Here is a 16,246-nt window from a genome sequence, read left to right as displayed (position 1 = left end):
CAACTTAGTCCAATCTCCTTATCAATAATGATGCAATGGGTTAGGTGGCACAGTGAATAGAACACTGGCCCTGGAGTCAGTAGCACCTGAGTTCAAATCTGACCTCAGACACTTAATACTTACTAGCTGTGTGACCTTGGGCAAGTCACTTACCTCTGTTACCTTGCAAGAAAACAAAAGAAAAAGAGTGATGTGAGCTAATTCATCTCTACAGTAATCTCAGACTTCAGGGCAGCCACCCCTTCCCAGAGGAAACAAGTATCTGCAAGTCAAGGGGATTCTGCTTCTACCTCTGATTCTAATGAAACTCCTGGCACCTTGACCACAAATACAGAGCTGTATCTCCTTCCAAAAGCACAGATATAGAGGATTGCAAAACCAGAGTTTCTAATTCAACACCTTTAAGAATGAAGAATAATGACTCCAATTAGATTTATCTTGACTAGCTTATTGCAAATCGTAAACTTTAGAGCAGCTCCAAATACGTTCATTTTTATCTACTGAAATCAGGTATACATTTCTGATATTTGGAAAGACTAAGAATTTGGAAGAGACAGAAAGCTTATTGCAACTCAAGCATCTACATAAGTCATAAGATCAACTTTCATAAAATGCTACTTGGTTATTCTCCTGTTCAACAACTCTGTACTCCCATCAACTATCCAAAAATAGATTATCCTGACCACTAAATGGTAGTGTTATTGGAAAAAAAAAATGTGTCTAATATGGAAAAGGGGAAAATTCAGAACTTCTGGAGATCTCGAGTTCTTATTTCTGCTCTGAACAGAGGATTTTGGGAAATATTTAGGAAGTCATAGTAAATGTAAAGTGAACTTTAATGAAATGATCCAGACAAATGTAGTCTCTTGAACAAAAAAGGAAGTCTGGAAGTGATCTGAATTTGCGTCTTCTGTGACTGTGTACTAGAATCAAAAGTGAACAAATCAACACTGAGAGTAGAGTTTGAACGTGTCCTACAATTATTCTTCATATTTGGACCAGATGAACCTGCCAGCTGGAGAAGATAGGATTCCTTCATCTTCTGCACTATGTGAAAGAAATTGTTTTCTGGCAGAAAAAAATTTGTGTGAAAAAAAAGAAGTAAACAAAAACATGGAAAGATAGAGGAGCTGGTCTCAGTGTGGGGAAGCCTTCAGTTTATAGAAGTCCAAAAGATAAAAAATTATAAACTATCAGGAGAAGCAAAAAACACTAATAGTGATAGATTAGAAACTGAGACTGATTTAAAATAATCCATTCAGCAAAACTTTAGTTTAATGAGTTTTGAGGATTTTATTCCCTTATTTTCTTCTTGTCTCATTTTCTGAATTTCATTGCATGTTTTTTTTTTCAAAGAGTGATAGGTCTAATGTACCTAAATGATTTTGTTTGTTATTATAATGTGACTTTATTTTGTCTTACCATTAATTGACAAATACCAACACCCAAAAGTGAGGTTGTTTGTATCTAAGTTGCTAATAGCTTGTTATTTTATTTGAATAAAAAAAATGAAAAATAAAATTTTAAAGTAAAAAGGTAGCACTTAGTTCAAAGAATTTTTCGAGAATAAAATGAAACAAACCTGAGGTATTTTTAAATTCTGAAACATTTTATTGCATTATTTATTTATTGCAAATTATATTTTACATAATAATTGTTTATATAATGTATAATTTATTTTTATAAATTAAAATTATATAAATATAAATATTTAATATAATATAAATTAAATTTATAAATATATATATATAATATATAAATTCATTTATTATAACATAAATGCTAGCTACATTAAAGTCACTTTACTTATGCAGTTATAAAGAAATACCAGTACAGAAAGTGTACTTCTATACTTCCAAATTCTATTCTCTTATTAAATAATGACTTTCTTCTCTTCCTTTCTCTTTTTCCATTTCACCTATTTCTTGCCTTATTATATTCTTCTCTCCTTTTATCTTTTCTTTCTCCCTCCCAAAATTCATGCCATTTCCTATCTTTAAATCTCTTTTCCATCCATCTTTTCTTTTCTTTTTCTAACCTATGTTTGTTTTCCTTTCTTTCCCCTTTTTATTTCCTCTTCTCCAATTCAGGCCTAAATTGCAGGAGAGATGGAAAATTAATTACCATATATTTACCTTAATTTTGTGTTCCAAAATTTGAAAAAAATATAGTAAATAAAGTTTTTGAATTCAAATTTTATTCGTCATGAAATCCAAGGACCTTCTGCTCTTAGTTTTCAGGAATCTTTTTGGGCAAGTCTGGTGTGTGGACACATGCTTAATTCATTCTTTTTCATGAACCTGAAGCACCAATCTTGTCCTTTGAAATCAGTCACTTCCTTTTCATCAGCAATTCTTCTTGCCTCCTGATGAACTATCTTTGTAGACAAAGGAATTTCACTCGCCCTTTGCTCTTCATTCATTTCTTTAATTCCCTCTTTAACTCAGGCCATTTGGCTGACTAGCCTCTCATGGCCTTCTACTGGGGCATTTTTAGGAGGGTTTCTTCTTCCCGTAGCCAGTCTTAGAAGTATTTTCTCATTTGGAGGAGGACCAAACTGAGATCAGCAACATGATTTCCATTCTTTTTTGCAAGTGGATCACTTTCAACTTGAATTCATCAATGGACAAAAATCTTTTCTGAGCCATTTCTGTGCAGATCCTGGCAAAACATAACCTAATATACTGGTAACAAATGTGAAACAATGAGTACAAAGAAAACAAATGCAAAAAGGGGGGAAATGCAAGTAAAAAAAAAATCTACAACCGCTATGCAAGATGCTCCCAATTTTTAGGTTCCATAGTTTTCAGAAAATTTTTTGGAAAAGGGTGAAAATGTATGGGGAAATATGATATTTTTTTTGCCTATATCACAATTATACATTTAAACATATTATTTGATTGACCTCAACATACCTCCACGCTTATCCATAGTCATATGATATGACCTTATGGCTATGTCTCAATAATATGAAAATAATTACAAAAATGGAAAAAAATTAAAAAAGAACAAAATGAAGAATGTAGTTAAACAGAATCTTTTTGAGCAGTTAGTGGACTTTGAGAGCTAGGATCTTAGATCATCAAGAAGTGGAAGGCACTTCAGATATCAATGAGTCTAACCTCCTTATTTTACCAGTGAGCAAAATTAGATCAATAAGGTAGCACAGTGGATAGAGCACCAGATCTTAAGCTAGAAATGGCTCATCTCTCTGAGTTTAAATTGGATCTCAGAAACTTATTAGCTGTGTGACTCTTGAGCAAATCATTTAACCTTTTTTTCTCAGTTTCCTAATCTATAAAATAATTTGGAAAAGAAATGACAAAGTAATTTTGTATTTTTCCCAAGGAAATTCCAAATAGGTTCACAAACAATGGAAATCAACTGATATAACTCAACAATAACAAAACAGATTTAGAAACATTAAAGATTTAGAGATGGAAGGGACAATAGATACAACCTAATCCTGTAAGACCCTGAGTCTCGAAATCTGTGGACTTTAGCCTGAATGCTTGTAAGACCCTAAATGTCGAAACCTATGAACTGTTGTCTAAATTCTGCCCTAAGTTCCTGCTTGGTCAGCTAGCTGGATTTCTGCCACATCAGCTCCTGAAGATTCTGCCTGGTCAGCCCTTGGACCATGCAGCAGGGGGACTTCTCTGAGGACCTGCATCCAATAAGACCACACCACACCATCTCAAGACAATCTGCAGGCAGATGCTTAAAACTCCCCTACCAAACCATATATAAGGTCTCTCCTCACTTTACTCAAGGTTCCAGAATCCTAGCCCTGACCTAGGATAGAACACTAGCTCAAGCTAGTTTAATAAACCCTTGCTATTGCATCTGCATCGTGTGGAGTGTCTCTGTTCTGTAATTGGGGACATTTCTCGGACCTTAACGATCCAACTATCTCATTTTACAAGAATATGTAGAATATAAAGGAGACACTCTCCCAATTATCTACTTAGCAAAGGTAAAAGGGAAGATTTGAACCCAGCTTTTCTTGATTCCAAATCCAATATCATATCTGCAATGCTCATCTATTCTTGTTGAAGAAAAATTTGAAGGGAAATGACATTTCTATTCACCTGCTATATCTTTTGAGCCTCTAACTTTTTCCCCATTGTTATCTAGCATCCCAACCCATTCGGAAATGCAAATACACTGAGATAATAGGGATAACATTTCCCCTAAATCCTCATTTACCCTATTCTCCCATCATGTACCATACGCCCTCTCAACTCACCTGGTTATAAACCTGCCTTCAGTCACATTCAGATATTAGTCAGTCCCTTCTTGATGCCTCCCTCAACTCTTAGGCCCTTCTTCTCTGTCAGGATGCTGTTCTCAGCCCTTGCAGCTGTTCCTATTTTTTACTTCTATCTTACTATTCTTACCAGCTCAGCTGCTAGCCTGGTCTTGGCATTGTCTTTTCCTTTTATCTTAGCTCAATTCAATCACCTCTTTTACCTTACTGTTTTATTAAGGAATTCTGTGAATTCACTTATATAACTTGTGGATTAACATTCATTCTGATGTAAAGAATTGTGCTTTATTAAGGAATTCTGTGAGTTCACTTGTATAACTTGTGGATTAACATTCATTCTGATGTAAAGAATTCTGAATGTAGCAGAATCAAAATCTATTAAATGGACAGAGGTTCCCGCTCTTGGGATTCTGTCTCCCGCTGACACTGTTAGTTATATCTTGTCCCTATTTTCCCTTTCATTTAGCTTTGGCCTGGATGCTGGTGAGCAGAAAGTGACATGTTGAAATCATAGGAAGGGCAAGTACATGGTTTGCCATGACTTACAATTTTATTAATTTAAAGAATTCCCAGGAGAAAAAAAATCCACAGACAAATATAAATGATTACATTTTTCCTGCAATTTTTAATCTCCAAAAATTGCTTAGAACACTAATTGGTTAAATATCAAGAATGTAAAGCCAGGAGAATATGAACTCAGTTGTCCTGAACATTAAGGCTGGCATTCTTATCCTCTATGCTGTACTGCCACCCAAGAGAGGGAGTGACATTAAGTCCTGCCTCTGAATCTTATTGTTCTATTGAAAAAGTCATATAACTTCCTGAGCTACATTTTTCTTATTTTTGAAATGTATATAAATATTAGTGAAAATATATGCAAATAAAAATAATCAATACAATGATTTGTGATATCCCCCCAGTATAGACCTATTATCTGATTACCTCATCCTATCATACAAACAGGTGGATAAAAAGAAAAGTCATAATTTGAACTTATTTCTTTGAAACTTTAATTTTTTTTGTATTATACTACATTTATTCCACAATACTCAGTCACTTATTTCACCATCTACCTCTCCTCCATTATTGAAATCATATTTGCCCTGGGCAACCTGTCGTAATCAGTTATTTGTAGCCTTTCTCCCCCACACCTTAAGGTTTGTCTGTATTCTCAACCCATTCCCTCCAGGTGAAACATACCTTGGCATATGGTATTATTAAGTTGATTTTTTTTTATCATTTTCAAACACTCTTTGAAACAATTTGATTCAGAGCTGTTACAAACTTATTGGTGTAGGCATAGCCTAAGGCTGCTGCTTTTCTTTCCCAATTCTATTAGCAGACTATAGTTAGTTTAGCTCCCCTTCTGTTTTCAAACTTTAATTCTTTGACTACCTACCTGGGCATTGCTGATGGGCCTCTCCCTATTTTGTTTTAGAGAACATGCATTTGAATCTGGAATCTGACACTTTCCACTGTGAAACACTGTGCAAGTGCCTTCCCCTCTTTAAACCTCTATCCTCATTTGTAAAAACATGAAACTAGAATAGAATGGCAGTAACTGATTCTTAAGATTATTTGAATAAGTGTACTAGGAGACTATTATGCAGTAACAGCTGATGAGTACAAAGGATGAAATAGGTAAAAGAAATGCCAAGTATGAAAACATATCTCAGGAAATGAAATCCAGGAAAAGGAGGAATGAAAGAATGAACAATGACTTATAGGAAGGGGACTCAAAATAATAGGATAATAATAGGAAAAGTAGGGTAAAAATAATATAAACACATTCTAGTCAGTATGAACAGCTCATCAAATACTTTTTAGGTAACCAATAAAGTAAGGTTAGGAAGAATGTGAATTAAATTATCACATTAGATACTCAGAAGTCAACCATATTTCCCTAAAAAAACAATTGATTGCAATAACTGTACAGACCAAAATACCAAATACAATCTTGTCCTTGAATATCCATTAAACAGTATGCCAAGGGTCATCTTTAGAAACACATGTGTTTACTTACAACTGAAGATTTTTCAACTTTCAATAGGCCTCTATTAAATGCAAATACCTTTCAAAGAGATGGCATTTTAAGCTATTCTAAGTGGAAGATACAGAAGACATTAGCTGACCTTGCGAAACAAAATAGTGGAATGCAAGGTGAGAAGAGAGAGTTTTTGGAGGCAAGGGAGAGAGGGAGACATGAAGAGCAAGGTCTTTTATTTTATAATATTTCTTCCTTGGACTAACCCAAACCAGATTAAAAAATCACAACAGCAACAACAACACTTAACAACTTCTTTGAATTTCTTTTGTGAAATGGAGAAAACATATAGAGGGAGTCATGCATAGGAAAGATCCCTGAACTACAATCAGGGAATTTTCCCTCAGACACTTACTAACTATGTGATCCTGGGTAAGTCACTTTGTTAGGGTCTGAAAAAAGTCCCCAATTATGGACAGAGGCACTTGACACGATGGAGATGCAATAGCAAGGGTTTATTTAAACTAGCTCGAGCTAGGGTTCCATCCTAGAACAGGGCTAGGATCCTGGAACCCCGAGTAAAGTGAGGAGAGACCTTATATATGGTTCAGTAAGGGAGTTTCAAGCATCTGCCTGCAGATTGTCTTGAGATGGTGCGGCGTGTTCTTATTGGATGCAGGTCCTCGAAGAAGCCCCCCTGCTGCATGGTTGAGAGAGCTGACCAGGCAGAATCTCAGCAAGCTGCCCAAGCAGAGACTTAGGAGCAGAATTTAGGCAAAAGTTCATAGGTTTCTACATTCAGGGTCTTACAGGCATTCAGGCAAAATTTCATAGGTTTTGAAACTCAAGGTCTTACAACTTAAGCTCATTTGACTCAGTTTCTTCAATTGTAAAAAGAAGTATAGATTGAAAGAGCAAAAACACTCCTGCATCTTTGACAAGAAAACCAAAAATTAGTGTCGTGAAGAGTCAGACATTATTGAAACATTATTTTTCCTAACTTAAGATTTGTCTTTCCCAAACATATATATATATATATGTATCCTGGACATTTCACTGGTACAGTGGATAGAGTTCCAGAACTGGGGTCAGGAATACTCTTCTTCCTTAATTCAAATCAAGCTTTAGAAACTTCCCAGTTGTATGATGTTAGGGAAGTCACTGAACCCTGTTTGCCTCAGTTTCCCCTCTGTCAAATGAGTGTTAGATCAAATTGACCAACCACTATATTATCTTTGCCATGAAAACTCCAAATGAGATTCAGAAATAGATGTGACTGAAAAGAAATTGAATAACACTTAAAGTACTTTAGACATGTGAGCAGTATATTACTTTAAGTATGAATTATCATTTGTATCATTAGCATCAATATTTTGGGAGAAATAAATTGCGTTATTCCTCTAAGATCATGTTAACTTAGGATCATTTTCTACTTCTTATATGCAATGTTTGTGGGAACCAAGGCATGATTCTTTACCTCCCAGTTAACATAAGTTAAACTTAAGTTCTCTATAAGATTATAACATCACTGGTTTGGTCAAGAGAGTTTGATTATTGATAGGTAATTTAATTTTCCCAAAAAATCATCACTGTGATCAATATTGTTCTTATGTGATCCTGATAATTGTTTTTTTTTTTGTACTTTAACTGCTTATCTTTAATGTAGTGGGCTCATAATAAATGTTTTTTTAGTTAAAATTGAACAAATATATAAAATTAGAAATTTTCCAGTTTTCGCCTTCCATACTTAAAGATAACTTAATAATTTCATTTCTCTCAAGTTTCTGCTGTTTCTATATCACTTCCCATTTAGATAAAAAATGCAGAATCTTGTTGAGGATAAGAGTCACAAAACAGAGCACAATTTACATATTTATAGCACATTGCTATTCTACCAGGTGCTCCTAAAACACAGTGGTGGTGGTTGTAGAGATAGTGATGATTTTTGTCAATTAAAGTAATTTTATTATGGTTACCTTGTTTTATTACAAAAATTCTGTGGCTAGGCATATGCACCCAGAGAAAGATCCCAGGAACCAAGAAATATTTATAGCGATACTTTTTTTGTAGTAACAATGTTCTGAAAATAATAAAGAAAATTCCCATCAAATAAGGAGTGACTAGAAAAAAAGTATATATGAATATAATAAAATATTATTGCACTTTGAAGAAGAGTGAAGCATGGGAAGTCAGGAGTACCTGAATCTGACCTAAATAAAGAAGGTTGAATAAGTCTTTAGACAATATCACAGGGGCGGCTAGATGGCACAGTGGATAGAGCACCAGACTTGTACCTGAGTTCAAACTTGGCTTCAGACACTTAATAATTAATTACCTACCATAATTACCTAGCTGTATAGCCTTGGGCAAGCCACTTAACACCATTGCCTTGAAAAGTCTATAAAACAAAAGACAATATCACAGCTGGATATTAATTATCACATGTAATAGAAAAAAGCATCTCTTTTCTTTAAAATATTTTATAATTCAGTTTTTACTATTTCACCTGGTATCTTCAATTATTCTGTATGAAGTGTTTTGAAAGATGTTTTCTTTTAAATCTTTAAATCTCAACCTAGCCATTTGATGGATCTATCTATATATGTGTGTATGTATGTATGTACGCATATATTCTTGTAAATATGTATACATACTTATACATATATAAGCAAATTTTAACTTATAGCAAATATATTCTCTCTTTCCCATTTCTGTTAGAAAGTAATAAAAGAGTGATTAATTCTGAAGTTTAATATAATAGTCATACATAACACATTTCATTTGGATGAGAACCCAGGGAATATTTATTTTGAAGGCAAACATTTGTTGAATGTTCAATCATGAATGACATTATATTTTATTCATTAAGCAAAATAAAAAGACAACTAAATTTAAACACAATGCTTATACATATCATGGCTACCACTCATTTAAAAACATGGAATCATTCAAATAATTTAAATGCAAAGCTTCTTTTTGGGAAGAAAACATTAGGGTGTGCCTGTCCATAATTGGTAAACTCAGAACACAATTGCTAAGTTATAGCAGTTTGAAATGTTAGGGAGAGAGAAGGATGACTTGTTTTTGAATCATTCTTCTCATACATATTCCACACCAATCTTCTATTTGTAAAGTTTCTTGAACAAGTTAAATAAAAAGATAACAAAGACAGGAAAGCCACTCAAGTACAGTCACCTGATTGAGACCAAGACTCCCTCAGAATAATGTCTGTCTGTTTACAGTGGTGTTGGCCTTGGTGGCAGCACACCTCAAATCTTCTAAGCAAAGTGAGAAACCAACTTCTTATACATATTGATTATAAGATCCTGGACAAGTAACTTGACCACACTACTATTCAATTAACTTTCTTTCTTTTTTTTTTAAGTTTTTTGCAAGGCAATGGGATTAAGTGGCTTGCCCAAGGCCACATGGCTGGCTAAGTAATTATTAAGTATCTGAGACCAGATTTGAACCCAGGTACTCTGGACTCCAGGGCCGGTGCTTTGTCCACTGTGCCACCTAGCCTCCCCTCAATTAACTTTCTAAGAATAAATTATATTACAATTCTGAGTCAAGGATGAAGGTTTTTAATTTGAATTTCCTCCTATAAAAAAATTAATCACAGGTACAGATCTTCCCATCCGCTCCACAGAAAATCATTCAATGGACAAAATATTGAAATAAAATGCTTCATTTAAGAATAAGAATAACTTAGTCTTGTCAATGACTTTGAAACTAGAGCATCTTTCTTATGTTTTTTGTCTTTTTTTCTCATTCTGGGAAGTCTTTATGGGGTGACTGTTTCTACTGGTCAAAATCATATCAGTTAGGAATGGAGATGTCATTTATCAAGATAACTACCAAATAGAATTTATTTGACCTTTGCGGTCCATGAAAGATACAATGGGGAAAAATACCCTTATTGTTAAGGGGATTTGCGTGGTTCATTGGACAATGACTTTCTCTGGGAGTAAGGAAAATCAGAGTTTGAATCTAACCTCAGAAATGTTCTAGCTATTTGTCTCTGGTATATACATCTGATGTAGCAAATTATGAATGGAACTTTAATGATGTTAAAATCTTGATATTATGAAGGTCTGTTTGCTCCTGAGATGTAAACTGACTTTGATTGTTGATTGTATCCTGTCACCCCTTGATCCTGTTGTTTTGTATCTTGTCTCCTATTTTCCCCCTTCACCTAACCTTGGCTATAGCTGCTGCTGTGACAGAGAATGACATGTTGAATTTGGGGGTTGAGCACCTTAGGACAGAAAGGACCAGTATTTAGCTAGCCATTGGAAGATACCTGGCCCAAAGTTTAAGACCACTCCCCAAGTGCCAACCTTGTCCAACCTACCACAAAAGACTATTTAACAAGGAAGTGTTCCTGCTTCTTGCCCATTTCTTTCCTTCTTTGACTCTAGCAGGAATGGTTTTTCCTCACACTTTTTTTTTTGAGGTTTTTGCAAGGCAATGGGGTTAAGTGGCTTAGCCAAGTCCACATGGTTAGGTAATTATTAAGTGTCTGAGACTGGATTTGAACCCAGGTACTCCTGACTCCAGGGCTGGTGCTTTATCCACTGTGCCACCTAGCTGCCCATCTCACATTCTTTCTTAGGCAATGTGGAGTACCATGGGCTTCCCCCAGGCCTTTGACCAGACTAAACCAAGCCTCAAGACTGTCTGCCCTTATCTCTCTATCGTTTTTCTCTGTCTCTTTCTTTCACTTTAACGCAAAATTCAACTAGTCTATTCTTAAAGTGGGTACTGCTTTTCCTAGGGGGGTTTTAACCTGTATATTTGTAAAAATTTGCTTTAATAAGCAGTTTTAACACCACAGAGATAGCATGCAAAAACATTCACCTTTTTGGTGGACTTAAAAATAAACCTTTTCTTTCTATCACTAAATCTTTATAATAAATGACAACAAATCAACCTCTACCTGTTTCAATTTCCCCAATTATGCAATATGGATAATAATTGTACTTAGCTAACCAAGTAGTTGTGAAGATAATATGTGCATAGCTAGCACAGTGTTGGAAATTAGGAGATACTAAATAAATGTTTATTCCCTTCTCCTTCCTTCCTTTCAATTTACACAGAGATGTTGGTGAAATGGTAGAAAAGGTAGTAAGGGATTATAGAGGGAACATTTTAGTTCAGTTATATATATATATATATATATATATATATATGTGTATATATATATATATATACATATATATATACATATATGTATGTATATATAAATATATTTCCTTTTTGATCATTTTAATCGATTCTCTCTATTTCTGAACCCATTTTGGGTATTCTTGTTTTAGTTTTATTTATTTAAGGCAATAGGGTTAAGTGACATGCCCAAGATCACACAATTTGGGAATTTTTAAGTGTCTGTAGTAGGATTTGAACTCAGGTCCTCCTGACTCTAGGGCTGGAGCTCTAGCCTCTGTGCCAGCTAGTTGCCCATTTCAGGTTTTCTTGACAAAAATATTGGAGTGGTTTGATTTTTCCTTCTCTAACTCATTTTATAGAAAAGGAAATTGAGATAAATAGGGTTAAATGAATTGTCCAAGGTCAAACAGCTAGTAAGTGTCTAAGACCATATTTGCATTCTGGAAAATGAATCTTCCTGGCTCCAGGTTCAGCAACAATGATCTTTGTGCAAAGGTCATATAACTTATATACTCCCAGATGAATTTTTTCCATTTTCTTCCTAATGAAACTCTTAAGATTTCTAACATTATTCTCTTCTAGTTCTCCTATCTATTTAACCACTCCATCTCAGTATATTTTTCTAGATCTTCATCAATGTTCTGCGAGTGTCCTCCAAGGATCTATTTTGAATGCTCATTTCTTTTCCATCTATTTCTCTTGGGGATCTCATCAGTTTTTGTAAATTCAATTATTATCTATATTCTGATGATTTTAAATCCGTTTTAATAGTATTAACCTTTTTATTAGTTTTATTCTCAAATTCCCAATTGATTATCAGCTATTTTGAACTCAATGTCACACAATCATATTTATTTTTAAATATATATATATATAAATCTTAAATTTAACATATCTAAAATTGAATTCATTTTTGCCTCTTTTCTCTCCACTTCAGATAATTCCCTCTTATGAATTTTCCTATTTGTATAAAGGGTACTACTATTCTCTTAGGTACTCATGCTTGCAAATGAGATTTCATCTTCAACTCTTTCTTCTTTCTCAGAGTCCCTTTCTTTCAATCAGTTGTCAACTCCTACTCCTTTAGCTTCTATGATCAAATATAATTTTTTTAGCTTGCCATGCTTTTTATATTATACCTTTTTAACCTTTGGAGTCTTCTTACATCTTTCCTCTCTCCCAACTCTGGTATTCTGCAATCCATTGACATTTTTGTCCTTGATGTTCCTGAATTACTTCAATCAATTCAACAAATACTTATAAAAGGTTTCTTAATCCAGTCCTTTCCAATCTTTCCAGTCTTCTTATACCTTAGTTATCTCCATAATTTTACTAGCCAATGATACTAGATTTCTTGGTGTTCCTCTTATAAGACATTTCATTTATACACTTTAGTTTCCCATGCCTGGAATACTGTTCTCACTCCCAGCCAACCTGACTTCTGTGATGAGTCAAGTAAAGTCTCACCTTCTTTAAGAAGTCATTCCCAGTATACCTTAATGCCATCCCTCAAAAATTATCTCCAATTTATCATGTAAATACAATTCTATCTTTTTACCTGTCTATCTACCTATCTACTTATTCTCTCTCTCTCTCTCTCTCTCTCTCTCTCTCTCTCTCTCTCTCTCTCCTAGTTTTCTCTTCAAAAGCACTTGCGATGTTAATGCAAATAAATGCTATAGAACGTAGTACAGTGTAATTATGTAAAAAATGCTCAAATCTTATACTAAGACTAAAGGAATATAAAACTATATATACCCCTTGTTCTAGCAATATCACCACAAGATTCACATCTTAAAAGAGATAAACAAAAGGGAAAAGAAATTCTTTGTACAAAAATATTTATAGTAATACTTTTGAAGTGGCAAAAAAATTCGAAATTGAGGAGATATCCATCAATTGAGTAATAGATGATCAAATTGTGTTATGTGATTGTGATGGAATATTATTGTGCTATATCTTAAATGTTTTGAAAGAGGACCCCAGAAAAACCTGGAAAGACTTGCATAAACTGATGCAAAATGAAATGTACCATCTACAAACTAATAGCAATACAGTAAGATGATTGACTATGAATGATATAGTTATTCATAATAATACAATTCTCCAACAAAATGCTGAAAAATCTGAGCTGAAAAAATGCTTTCCATTCCCAAAGAAAGAACTGATGGTATCTGTATACAGATTGAAGCCAACATTTTTTAACTTTCTCTAATTTCCTTGAGTTGTTTTTTCCCCTTTGTTTATTTTTTCACAGCATGACTAATATGGAAACATTTGCATGACTACACATGAAGAACCAATATTGAATTAGTTGCTTTCTCAATGGGGTGGGAATGGGAAAGGAAGAAGGGAAAGAATTTGGAATTCAAAGTTTTAAAAATGAACATTAAAATTTGGTTTTACATGTAATTAAACAGGGAAAAATAAATACTAAGTAAAAATTTAAATTATAGCCACTCTTATCCTTTTTTTGCAAGGCAAATGGGGCTAAGTGGCTTGCCCAAGGCCACACAGCTAGGTTATTATTAAGTGTCTGAGACCGTATTTGAACCCAGGTACTCCTGACTCCAAGGCCGGTGCTTTATCCACTATGCCACCTAGCTGCCCTCACTCTTATACTTTTCAGTTTTTATCTCTTTTAGGATATAGATCTAGAAGTGGTATTGCTAGTTCAAGAAGTTTTATAGTCTTTAGGGCATAGATCCAAATTTGAACATTTTTATTAAATTAAACAGTGACAAATTACATAACCTTCTATAGAATATAACCTCACAAGTACTTTTGTAAAGAAATTCAGGAGATAGATACATAGATGCATGGATAGAAGAATGAATGAATGAATGAATGAATGAATGAATGAAGAAACTTCTGGGATTTCTGTAGTAATCTAGCTTTTACAATTAATGCAAAGATTGTTAAATATTCAACTCTTCATTTTTTGACACAAATATTTCTTCAGTGCTCTATATGGAGAAAAATGAATGAATACTATGATGGAGTGAATCATAATAATAACACTTGTGATCATAAAAGGAGGTGAGATAATCATATAGTGTCGATTAGAGACAACATAGAGGAATATCAGTGATATATAAGTACCCTCAAAATTTTTTTAATAAACTAGGTAAAGGAATTCAACAATCTGGATAGATCCTCATATAATAAAGCTTATATGGATAAAGAATGGACAAATATCCAATAGAAATAGAAGGTAAGAATGGGTAGCAATCTTTGTCATTATAGAGTGACAAAAGGTGACATTCTCATAAAAATAAGACAGCTCCATCATATTATAAAGGAAATATGGGGGCATCCATATGCTCCATATGGTTTGCCTATAGAATTATTTCTTTCACTGTTAAAATTTAAATATGATATTCATTTAATTTAAACATGTTTAGCTGTTGATTTAGGAGGAATTGCAAGACTTTATAAATAGTATCAAAATATATTATCTTTAATTTTTTCAATGAACCTGATCTCCTTAAAGTGAATATTCTCCACTTCCAGTGGATATATATTCATGCCTTCTAATTCTCTAGTTCCTGATTGCTACTTCCCATTAATCTACTATTCAAGTGAAAAAGAAGCACCTTCTCTGGGTATATAATTTGTTAATGATTAAAAGGACAACATAGGGCTCTGTCTTCAATCATATAAGATTAACTCTTCTCATTTTGATTTTACATGTCTTTGATGATACTGTTGTCTGCCATGTCTTTTCCTTTGTGAAAGACCCTATTGGTCATATATTACTGCATATCTGCATTTTTCCATTGGAATTGGAATAACCTACAATTTTTATTTTTATCAGATAGTGACACTCTGTGATTTGATTCCATTCAGAATATTGGACTGAAAAAAAATTGACTTTTTCAATGGGCACAGAATCATAAAATTTCAGGTTTTATCTAAATTCAAAAATTGTCCGGTTTAGCTATCATTTGAACAAGACCTCCTTAGAAACCCATTCATATACACCATAAGGTAGTAACACAGTTTTTTTCTTGAAAACCTTTACTGAAGGAGATCTCAAATACAATCTTCCAAAAAAGTGCTTGTAGATTTTTCCATTTGTTAGAGAGCAGCTCCTAATAGCAATACTTTTAGTAAGTCATAGAACATATTTTGTATAATGCAACTGAGGCAAGCTTTCACTTTTAATACTGTTTCTCTTTAGAAGTCAGATATTTCACTCTTGCTCATTTTCAAAATATTTTTGAAGACAAAGCTATAAATCATATATTATTATGAGGTGTCAGCAATTTAAGCAAGACAAACAAAGATAGTTCTCTAGGAATAAATAAATTTACCATTGAATACTTGAAATTTTAGATATTCACAAACCAGTTTTTAATATTTACACAATATAGTATAAATCTTAAAACGTGCATGACTAAGTATATTTGGTTCCTATAAAAGAATCATTGAATAATGGATTATATATCACCTAAATTATTTATCTTTCAGCTATATATTCCTAGCAACTTAAACTTTTAGGCTCTTGATTCAGCAATTCAATTTCATTGAACAAAGACAATGAAATCTAAATAAATTTACATTTTTTAGTGTTTTGGGATCACTGAAACCTAAAGTACATATCATGCAGACAATATTTATATTAAATTACATGCCTGTAAGATTTGCCCTAATACTAACCTTACCTTCCTTTTTAATTTTTATTTTAAGATTATTGATGGTGCTCAGTAAAAGAGCAAGTCTTTTGGGTTCAACTAGGGAAAAAGTTGATGATAAATAAATGTATTATGTGTTCCTATTTTCCTCAAAGGGCCAAAGGTTAGTGGTCATATTTTTTA

At 33.5% G+C, this 16,246-nt stretch overlaps 1 long non-coding RNA gene across 1 annotated transcript in view; it reads left to right on the top strand.

Annotated features, from left to right (window-relative positions):
* LOC141494894 (uncharacterized) overlaps positions 1–16,246 on the top strand; it is a 273,864-nt gene that overhangs the window by 63,216 nt on the left and 194,402 nt on the right. The gene's annotated exons all lie outside the window — the stretch shown is intronic.

This window comes from Macrotis lagotis, chromosome 8 (assembly GCF_037893015.1).
Source record: "Macrotis lagotis isolate mMagLag1 chromosome 8, bilby.v1.9.chrom.fasta, whole genome shotgun sequence".
Taxonomy (NCBI): Eukaryota; Metazoa; Chordata; class Mammalia; order Peramelemorphia; family Peramelidae; genus Macrotis; species Macrotis lagotis.
This window is presented reverse-complemented; position numbering and strand designations above follow the sequence as displayed.